Below are 10,556 nucleotides of genomic sequence, written 5' to 3'. Positions count from 1 at the left end.
TAATACTCATAATCAGTAGATGTACAATATTAAATTAAATGTATGTATTATTATGGTCATATATTTATGAAATGCACTTTGACAGCAGTTGAGTCACAGTCTTGTGTGACTGTATCCACACAACAGACCAAAACAAACATGTTGTCAGTGACCATTATAAAAGATATTTATCTGAAGCAACGTCCTTGATGCTTTTGTTCCAGACTAATCTCTCACATCCTACATGTGAGTATGCAGAAGCGGTAGCCAAGGGACACGATTTTGAGGACAGAAGCCTTCTGGTTTCCATTTCTAGTTTGACCAATCACACTTGAGCAGACGTTGGTTGCCTGCAGGTAAACAGTCTGTCTGGAGACCAAAAGAGTTGGAACACATTGACCAAAATGCATCAGCTATCAGCTTTTTTATTTATCTGCGTTCATATACAGATAGTTGTTAATAGAGATTATGATCTAAAAAACGTATAAAAAGTATCACAGTTTGTGTTTTGTGTGGAGAGATGTTGGACTCATGTGATAAAATAAACTAGTAAGACTGTCAACAGTGTATGGAGAATGGAAGATGGAGTTTTGGCCCGGATACCTACTGGCCGTAGCCCCTAGACCTAGAGGATAATTCATCGTCAAACGATAGCTGATGGGCTCCGAGATCTGGTCCAGCTACTATTATATACTATATACTATAACTACTTTATAGTGCCTTACAGTTTGTCAGTTTGCCTTTCTCCCTGTTAACATTTACTTAATGTACCTGGCTCTATATGTTATTACATGTCTTTATGAGGGAGTTCAAAGTAACAAACAGAAAGACATGAAGAGGCAAAAACAACCTGTGAATTTTAATGGTATTTGCTAAAGGTTAATCGATTAGAGGAAAAAGGCCAAAAAAACGTTTGTTTTTTTCAATAAGTTCTTTTATGGCAAATAATACAACATTTTTATCAAAGGCAAACAGAATCAACATTTAAAGTTATGCTGTCTTATGAAACGTATTTGATATTTAATGACTAACTTGCCTTCAGCCCACTCTTAGTCAGACTGCAACATTAAAGAGGCTTTTAAGGTTCAACAGAAATAGAGACTTTGGCATTTTATTTAGTAAAAGCATTAACCTTATGAGCCTATAACCCGTGTACAAAAGCAGCAGCCTTTAATTTCCTGACTGCAACATCATATATAATTATCATTCATTTCTATGTATTTAAGATGTGTATGTGGTGGAAAAGCAAAACCTTCTTTCACACTTCTCTGCATTTAAACTCTTCTAGTTATAAAGAAAATCAACGAAAAATACATGCAACATCTTAGTTGGGATGGATAGGGTCATAGTTTTTTTTCTACAGGATAATAAACTTGTGAAAGCTCTGGTTACCTTTTACACCGGGCATTTTACTAGAAAAGGCACGTGGTTCAGAATATGTAAAGGAAGCTCCTACTTTTAACCTTAGATATCACAGCCTCCAACTTAAAGTGTTTAGAGATTAGAAGAGTTTACTCCAGATGCTGCGACCTCCATTAGACAAAGATTTGCAGATATTCTTTTCAATGTTACTAAGTTATTTTTCTGGTGACATCTTAGCTGTTGCCAAATATGTGCTTTGCCTCCCACTTGGACACCAAATCCTCCCCCTTTCCACCATTCACATGAGTCTCTACTGATCTGTGATGTGACTCTGCTCTGCTGTTGTACGGATTTTACAAACTGGAGATTTTTTTGTAATTGACAGATGTGCCTTTGAAAATAAACCAAATGGGTTTTACGTCTATAAAAAATGAAATGGACTGTGTGGCCAGTGGGCTAGTTAAGTCATTTGTGGGTGCCTTAACACCATGTAACATAAACTTCCACGGCAACCCTCCATCGTAACGAATAATAATCAAAGCAGTTAAATTTAGCAGTGAAAAGCCATTCATCCTCCTATTGTTGCCATAGTAACCAAGAAAGATTGTCTCTACCCCACGCCTATTTCTTACCTCATATCTTGTATACAAAATGTATGTGAAAGAGTCTTTTCATGAATCAGTGTGTGTGTGTGTGTGGGGGGGGTTAACAACCACAGATTCCTCTCCCCCATTACTGCTAGAGCTGCCAGATGGGCGGCTGATGATGAATGTGATGTTGGAGAGTGCTGCAATTCAGCCAGATTGGTGCGAACCCTGCACATTCTCCTATATCTGCCACTGTCTCGTTCTCCCTCTTCATCTAACTGTGTTTATGCCTCTGTGCCGGTGACAGCCAGTGGCCAGAGGCGTTGTATTTTTGAGTTGTCCGTCCGTCCATCCTGTGAACGTGATAGCTCTAGAATGTCTTGAGGGAATTTCTTCAAATTTGGTGCAAATATTCACATGGACTCAAGGATGAACTGATTAGTTGTTGGTGGTCAAAGGTCACAGTGACCTCACAAAGCACATTTTTTGCCTGGTCAAGGTTATATCTCTGGAACGCTGTCCAGTAATCCTTTCACATTTGGAACAAGAATTCACTTGGACTCAAGGACTAAACAACTTGATTTTGGTTGCCAAAGGTCATGGTCATGGTGATACAGTATCTTCAGATCATATCAGCTTGAGGGAATGTCTTTCTTTTATTGAATTATATAATTTTTTACAAGCATTCACCTGGACTTGAAGTTGAACTGATTAGATTTTGGTGGTCGAAGGTCAAAAAGTCAAGGTCACATGACCATTCATTGTTTTGAATGCAATATATCAGGAATGTCCAAAGGGAATTTCATTATATGTGGCACAAACATTCACTTAGACTCAAGGATGACCTGAACGAAATTTGGTGGTCAAAGGTCAAGGTTACTGTGACTTCACAAAGCAAAAATCTTTGCCTTGTGGTGAATGTAAAATCTCCAGAACACCTTGAGGGAATTCTTTCACATTTGGCACAAACATTCACCTGAACTTAGATTTCATTTTGGTAGCCAAATGTCAAAGGTCAAGGTCACGCAGGCTTAAGGATGTAGGTTTATGTGTTTCTTGAACACGATATCTTAAGATCAGCTTGAGGGAATGTCTTCAAATTTGGTAAAAATATTCACTTGGACTCAAAAATGACCTGATTCGATTTTGGTGTCTGGAGGTCAAAGGTCAAGGGCACAGTTACCTCACGACCCTGTGATTGAGATAAATTAGGACTGCCCTTAGCGTATTTCGAACTTCTTCAGGGGAATTTCTTCAACTTTTGATCAGTTGTCACTTGACCGTATTTGAATCTGGTGAAAAATGTTTATCGAAATATGTACACAGAAACTGCAATGTTTGGCAGGGAGGCATACTACCGCAGTGCGGTAATTCTAGTTATTTTTTCCATTTCTATCCTCCCCGTCTTCCTGTCTTTTATTCTTTCTCTCCAGTACTTACAGACCTACAAGAGCATTAAACTGCACACTGCATTATACTGTAGCTGTATTATGTGGTGATTTAGTGAAGTGCATGAAGATGCCAAGGCTTGTTTACTTTATCAATCAGAACTCATAATTGTCTTAGGTCATCGAGTAAGCCTGATAGCACTAGAATACCTGACAAATAAGAAGATGAACCTGAGAGCAGTTCAGGTTTCCAGCTCCTTTTTAATAAGATGTGTCTTTTTGAATTTTCCCCAGTTGCTCATTGGGTGGCAGCATGAGCACCAGATTCACAGGACCACCACCGCCCCTGACCAGAGCTGCTGAATTTTAAAGCTCAATGCTGTAAATTACATCTATCATTTATGTAGAAAGCAAACATTTAGACAGACATTATAGCACGGCAGCGTAGTAATGCCACTTCAATGTGGAATTTGAGATTTCAAGAATATGGTGATAATATTCTAACAATAAAGTATTATTTTAGGCTACTTGCCATTTTAAAGGAGGAAAATCAGCCTATTGACTCACAGATAATGAAATATACAATCTATTGGCTCATCAGCACCACATTATCATAAGTATCAGGAATTTGAAAAGATTGTGCAGGAAACTGTCTATTCTAAAGAAAAAGATCCACAGGGACTTGGAGGAAATTGACTCTTGAAGGAGGAAATCTTTGGTAGTGGTCGATTGCAGGTGGATGTGTTGCATCTGCCTATTATTGAACAGGGTGCCTTAGTTTCTAAAGAATCAATGAGATTGGTAGTTGAGATTTTGGATCAGGACTGAGTGGAACAAAAATGTTCCACCCAGGCAGGTTATGGGCTATTGCATGTTTGGGCCTGTGCAAACTGACCCTAAATACACCTATAAGATTATTAGATGATATACAGGTATGGACAGTGGATAGAAAAAAAAACCATACAAAAACAAAACATAGTGCTTCGCTTTCAAGACAACCTGTGAAGCCATGCTTTGTGATAAATCTGTTCCACTTCCCTGGAATCATTCATTGCTTGATTGACCTCTTCCTATAAAACAGACAGTTTCAATTAGTGAACCGTAAATCGAGGTGTATCAGACAAATACTTTCACACTAATCACAATTCTTTTATATTGTGACTGAAGGATGTGTAATCACACAACGGTTAACATGCCTTTAAAATGTGACACCTCCCTGACTGTTAAAAGAAGGTTGTGTATGTGTATGTGTATGTGTATAATACATAGGGAGAGATTTCACCCACAGTCATTGTCTTGTTCTTTGAAGCATTACTCTTACTATGCCCTCAATGCAAAGACGGGGCAGCAGCCTCTCTGTGCATGTGGGCTAATGTATAACTGAGATGGGAATTTATGAGTTTGTGAATTTTCCAGTTGGCAGTGATGTGGCTCTGTGAATGGTAGCGTACAGTCAGTCAGTGTGTGTCATACATAATCTCAGTGGCTTTACGACAGCAGCACCTACAGTGATTCCCTACTCCTCAGAGCCCAGACTCATTGTAACGGAAGCCCTTCACAGTGTAATTGGAGTCTTATCAACAGAGGCTCTTACAGGCTGTGTACCCAACTTTAACAATATGGGGCACTGTTCTTTTCTCACACAGGAGCCCACTTGTGAGATGTCTTGCTGTTTTAGAAGGGAAGGGAATCCATTTCATAAAAAATAAATAAATCACTGTAAAAAACACTTTTAAATTGTTTCTCTAATGCTTTAATTGCTTCTTGCCCTCTTATCAGTCGGCACCAGATTTACTGTATTTACACTCTGAGCGGAAGTCCATCAATGGGGGTTTGTGGCTAGCTTTGATTTAATTATAGTTAATAATGCACAAAAAGAGAACATGTAAGTTTATGTAAGTCACATATCTCTGAGGAAACTTTTATCCTCCTTTGTAGCAGTTTATGAAGAATACCAAAGCTAAGCTATAATTGACCACGTTTTCATTTGTTGTAGATAATAAACCAAGTTGAAGTATTTGATTCCCTCTGGTGTAAATGTATCGAATTACCTTCAAGAGTCTGATATATTGGGCCAATTTTTTAATAGCCCCATGCAAGTGTGAAAAATCCATTTAATGTCCTATAAAGTAGTCTATCTTCTGTTTCTATGCTTCCATGCAAGCGACAGCCAATGGATAGGGGTATTATGTTTCCGTCCCTCTGTCCATCCCACCCTTTTGGACACTATATCTCAAACACACCTCCAGGGAATCCTTACAAAAGTTCACTTGGACTCGCAGATGATCTGGTTAGAATTTGGTTGTTAAAAGTCAAAGCCACTGTGACCTTACTGACATGTGTTTTGCTCTTTAGTACTAATATCTCAGGAACCCCTTCAGGGAATTTCTTCAAATTTCGTTACAAATGTTCACTTGAACTCAGAGATAAGCTGGTTAGAATTTGATGGTCAGAAGTCAAGGTCACGGTGACCTCAAAAAACCTTTTTGCCTTGTGAAAGCATTTTAAGAAAGCCTCGAGACAGTACTTTCAAGAAATGCTCAAGATGTAGTTGACGGTGGCCTCACAAAACCTATTTTTGGCCTCCAAGTCTGTCTTCAGGAAATTTCCTCGACTTTTGACCAGTTGTCTCTTGGACCCAAAGATAAACTGATTAGATTTCGGTTGTCAAAGGTCACATTGACATCAGATAATATTGAATGCAATATATCAGGAACACCTGGAGGGATCAAAACTGCTCTGGTCGACAGAGGCATTCAACTGCAGGGCGGCAATTCTAGTTTATATATGCTTCATACATTCATTGTGGCAATATAAAATTGTTGGATAGAATGGCATTTATATTAATATTAAGCAAGATTTCTCAGGTTTTCCCTCTGGATGTAGGTTGCTTACACAGTTGCTTAATGTATAGAAAGGTCTTTGAAGTTCCAGGGGTAGAAGCAATCAACCCCTTTTTGTATAAATTATATATTAAGTGGCCAGAGGGAAGAAAAAATATTGGCATGGCTGTATAATATATTAAAATCACTTGCACGGTAAAGTAGCCGTGTGATAGAAATCCAAGGCCATTTGTGGTTTGATTTGAGCCTCTGTTCAGCAAATACACCTGTGATATCCAACTAAATCTCACAAGTCTACTGACAGATCTGAGCTACAGAAGCTTCAGCTTGCCTTCACTGCTCCATAATGCTCTGCTAAGAAGCCTTTTTGTGACAGTGAATGATGTTGATTGTAAGCAGATAATAACTCTAAATCTGTCTCTGTCCCATTTGTAGGACTGTCTGTCACTGTCCCATCAATAGAAACATTGTTCAGGCTCTCCACAAAATCCGAGAATTGAGTGGTTTCTGCCTGACAACGGCCTTTTGCGTGCACAAGGCCCCGGAAAAAGTCACACTCACAGAGGGAGGTGTGGAACCACACAAACAAATGGGCACACATGGTTTAATCACACACTGGCAGACAGACTGCCCACATTGTTTGTCTGTAACCTTCAAGCGTTTGTTCCCAAAGAGGCGGAGAAGGTCAGGCTCCGTGATCTGTGACATAACAAGTCACTGCTCACTGTGAACTTCCCTGTTTGTGCCATGTTTGTAAAATCCGGTCTGTCAATGATGGATGTTAATTTGCTGGTGCTGAAAAGGAGCAAATGAAACCTGAATTTATTCATCAGTGTGGAAATAAATCTTCCAATGTGACGCAGGTCATGTGAACATGAACAGGTACAGATGAATGTGGACATAAACCACTCTTTGAATGTTGCATAATGCAGATGTCCAGTCGGCAGCAAATACAGGCAAACATCATAGTCAGCATGCTCTTTCCAATCTGGGAAATCTCCATGTTCTTCTGAGGATGTCTAACCAGAGACTCACAAAAAAAATATTTATGATGATCTTAAATCCCCCTTCTGTATGAATATGTCATTTATGGTTTCCAGAACAGGTTACTTAATGATATACAGGAGATTAGTGGCAAATTGTTTCAGAGAAAAATGGCCTATTAACAAAAAAGTTAGGACATATTATCTTCTTAAGAATAGATACAATGTTGGAGATCATGTGAAGTATAATTTACATAAAAGACAAAGATCCCCGTGTGCACAGGAGCACCACCTGTAGCGCTGGCAAATGAAATGCCACTACAGACGAGGACAGACTTTGTTTGTTGTATGACCTCATCAAAAATTGAGTTGTACTTTTCTGTTACAAAAAAGGGAAACTGTGTTGTTTGTTTGTTTCTTTACACATATTAAGATGGAACTTAAAGTCTGTTGTACTTCCTTACTGTGGGAATGTGTTTCTTTGCTTAAGACATCACTTTGTCTTCATTGTGGACATTTTGTCACAACGTTGGCTCACCAAAGGTTTGACCTTCAACTAGAGCTCGACTGATGTGGATTTTTGAGAACCAATGCTGATACCAATATGAGGGAGTACAACATTTCAGTTATACACCATCAAACCCATATGGCAAAGAAATGTAATTGAGGCTTGATATTTTAACAGTTTGACCAAAAACTTTATTTTAAAATAAAGACACAAATACAACCAAATATATTAAAATGTACATGCATGACTTTTCTGCATTGTTAATTCTGTAAAATAAAAGTTTTCATATTACATAACATACACAAAGATACTGATATGTCTGTCGGATTTTTATCGTGCAACTATTCATCGGTTTTGGTCTAACTTCCACATTATTGAAAACCATCAATTCAAACCCTCTGGACTCAACACACTGGATGATCTCTTATTTTCTCTGACATTAAAGAATAAAGAATAATCGATGTTGTAAAACAATAACACATATAGTCCCATAGTCTACTCTAGACAATATAAATTTATCAAACGTCCATCGCAATATAGGCCAATAAAAGCCACAATAGTAAATGTACTGCATTTCCAAAAATGTATTATCAGCCTGATCCAATTATCCTAAGTTTTCAAGTATTTTATATGACCACACCATTGGTCACACTCTTTCCTTCTGTCCGGACAGTAGACAATATGTGTTGATTGAATTACAGTAAGGTTTTTAATTTCCACTGCTTCGAACCAGAGTTTGGAAGACCCCCGATAGAACCCCCTGTTTAAACAACTGCCTGCTCCACATGGAGGCTCTTGGAATTAATGAATCTCATCACGAACAGCAGGAAGGAGGAAGTGAACGGGTTCAGGACTCGGGGCCACGAACAGGTTAAAAGGAGGGAGGTCATTGGTGGTGCCTGGTCAGACCCTGATAGGTCACTGCTCAGTGGTCTGCTCTCTGCGCCTCTCATCCGTGAAGTGACGGGTCTCCGCCTCCGAGATGCACTGATTTCAGTGTTATTCCGCCGGGCAAAACCAGCTTTCCACCGCTGCTCCGGATCTATTTGTTTCTAAACCTGTCGGCATGGATGGACACCGTGCGTAAAGTCCGCCTCCGGGTTCGGCTGCGTGTGAGACCGGCGGGGGGGACAAGTTTGTGGAAGTTGTGGAGGAGACGAGTCGAAGGTAAAGTCTGAGGAAACGTGTCACGGTGTTTTCTATTCCCGGGCTTTATCCGTGTCGGAGCTGACTTTGCTGTGGTGTTGTTCTGAAATGTGCTTTGCGTCGTAGGATTAAAACGCACAAACCGAAACAACGTCGTCAATTAAGTGTGTGAAGACAGTTTAACAAACTCAGCGTGCAACCGACTCCCTGTTCATATGCTGAGATTGAATTGAATGTATCGATTTAGCAGCTTCTGAGTAAACAGCGTATTGATCACTGACAGGAAATAGCGGCGCAGTGATTGGAGGCTGCGTGTTCCTGCGTGCACTCGCTGCTGAGGTTCTGCTGCTTGCCTGGAACAGGTGCTGCTGCTCGTGTGTGTGTGTGTGCGTGCGTGTGTGTGTCAATAAACGCTTCCAGGAATTGCATATAAATCAAAGTACAATGTTTTCACGAGGGATTTTTTAAATTTTTTTTACCTCTATTGTTTTTATATGCAGATGTTATTGTAGTTTATGATTAAACAAGAAAAAACTAATTTCACGTATGATTTAAATTAATTATATCAATAATAATTATCATGATAAATCTCTCATTATATATTTTTTAAAGTTCAATCACTGATTTTGGCTCATGAGGGAAGATTGTGGTTTAAAACTCTTCTTTACGAGCAGAGAATGACAAACACTTGATAAACAGCAAAACATTTTACACACCTGATTATGTGTTACATCTCCTCACTGTCCATAAACACTATCTATCGATCAACCTTTGTTATATTTCTATTGATGAAATGATATTGCAATATAGTTGACATTGTTTTATTGCTCAGCCCAACTCTTGTTACACTTACAAACTTACGAGTCCTTAACGCATTAGTAATCATTCCGAGGAGGACTAAAGAGGAATATAGGGTCCTGACTCAGTTGTGTGCTGTAAAAAACAGTAATAGAAGTATCAAGTATGAGTTCTGCCTTGGAGAAGTGTTCACTGCTCCATCAGTGTTTGTAATCTCCTTATCTGCTCCATTTGTTCCTGACGTTGACATGTTTCCTGTGCACATTACCACCTCGTCTGTAGCCTCCTGTTGAAGGTTGCTGTTGTGAGGTTAAGGTTGATTTGAAATATATTAGATGTTTCGGCTAAAATCTTTATAGCCAGCCCATAGCTGTTTTTACATACTTTACTCTGAGTAGAGGAAGGTGGCCTATATGTGACATCTCCATCATCTCTGTATTGCTGGGGACCTTCTGATAAACACTTCGGTTATTTTGGATTCACATTTGCTTGCTGCTGATTACATTTCAAGGTAATAGCAGATTACTGCACTACAGTATTTTGTGTGTTTGTCTGTCTGTATATGACGAGTAATCAGTGCACTGGTGGACAGGGTTGGCATAAGAAACAAATAATAATAAAAAAAACATAATGTCTACGTGAACACTGTTTGGCGGAATCGCCTAAGACATGCATTTTTTATTGGATGGTTTAATAATAATAGTGAATACTATCCATCAGGATCTGGTTCATTTGTATGTTTGTACACACACACACGCATACACATGTGCAGTATATGTTCATGTGCAACCGGTGGTTAACTTTGTGAGGCATGATGACCTGAATTTATTCTTTCTGACATTTTCCTTTGATGCAGCAAGAGTATGTGGTATTTAAAGCTATAAGACAAAGTGTAAAAATAAGCCTATTAATGCTCTTTAAAAGTGCACTAGATTACACTTGACACTTGGCCATCTTAACAG

General features: G+C 39.0%; 1 protein-coding gene across 1 annotated transcript in view; it reads left to right on the top strand.

Annotated features, from left to right (window-relative positions):
- Positions 1 to 8,608: 8,608 nt before the first annotated feature.
- Positions 8,609 to 10,556, top strand: part of gramd1bb (GRAM domain containing 1Bb) — a 97,702-nt gene continuing 95,754 nt past the window's right edge. The window contains exon 1 of the mRNA XM_035153645.2: positions 8,609 to 8,817. The gene's annotated coding sequence lies outside the window, so the exon portion shown is untranslated. The remainder of the gene's footprint in view (positions 8,818 to 10,556) is intronic.

This window comes from Hippoglossus stenolepis, chromosome 4 (genome assembly GCF_022539355.2).
Source record: "Hippoglossus stenolepis isolate QCI-W04-F060 chromosome 4, HSTE1.2, whole genome shotgun sequence".
Lineage (NCBI taxonomy): Eukaryota > Metazoa > Chordata > Actinopteri > Pleuronectiformes > Pleuronectidae > Hippoglossus > Hippoglossus stenolepis.
This window is presented reverse-complemented; position numbering and strand designations above follow the sequence as displayed.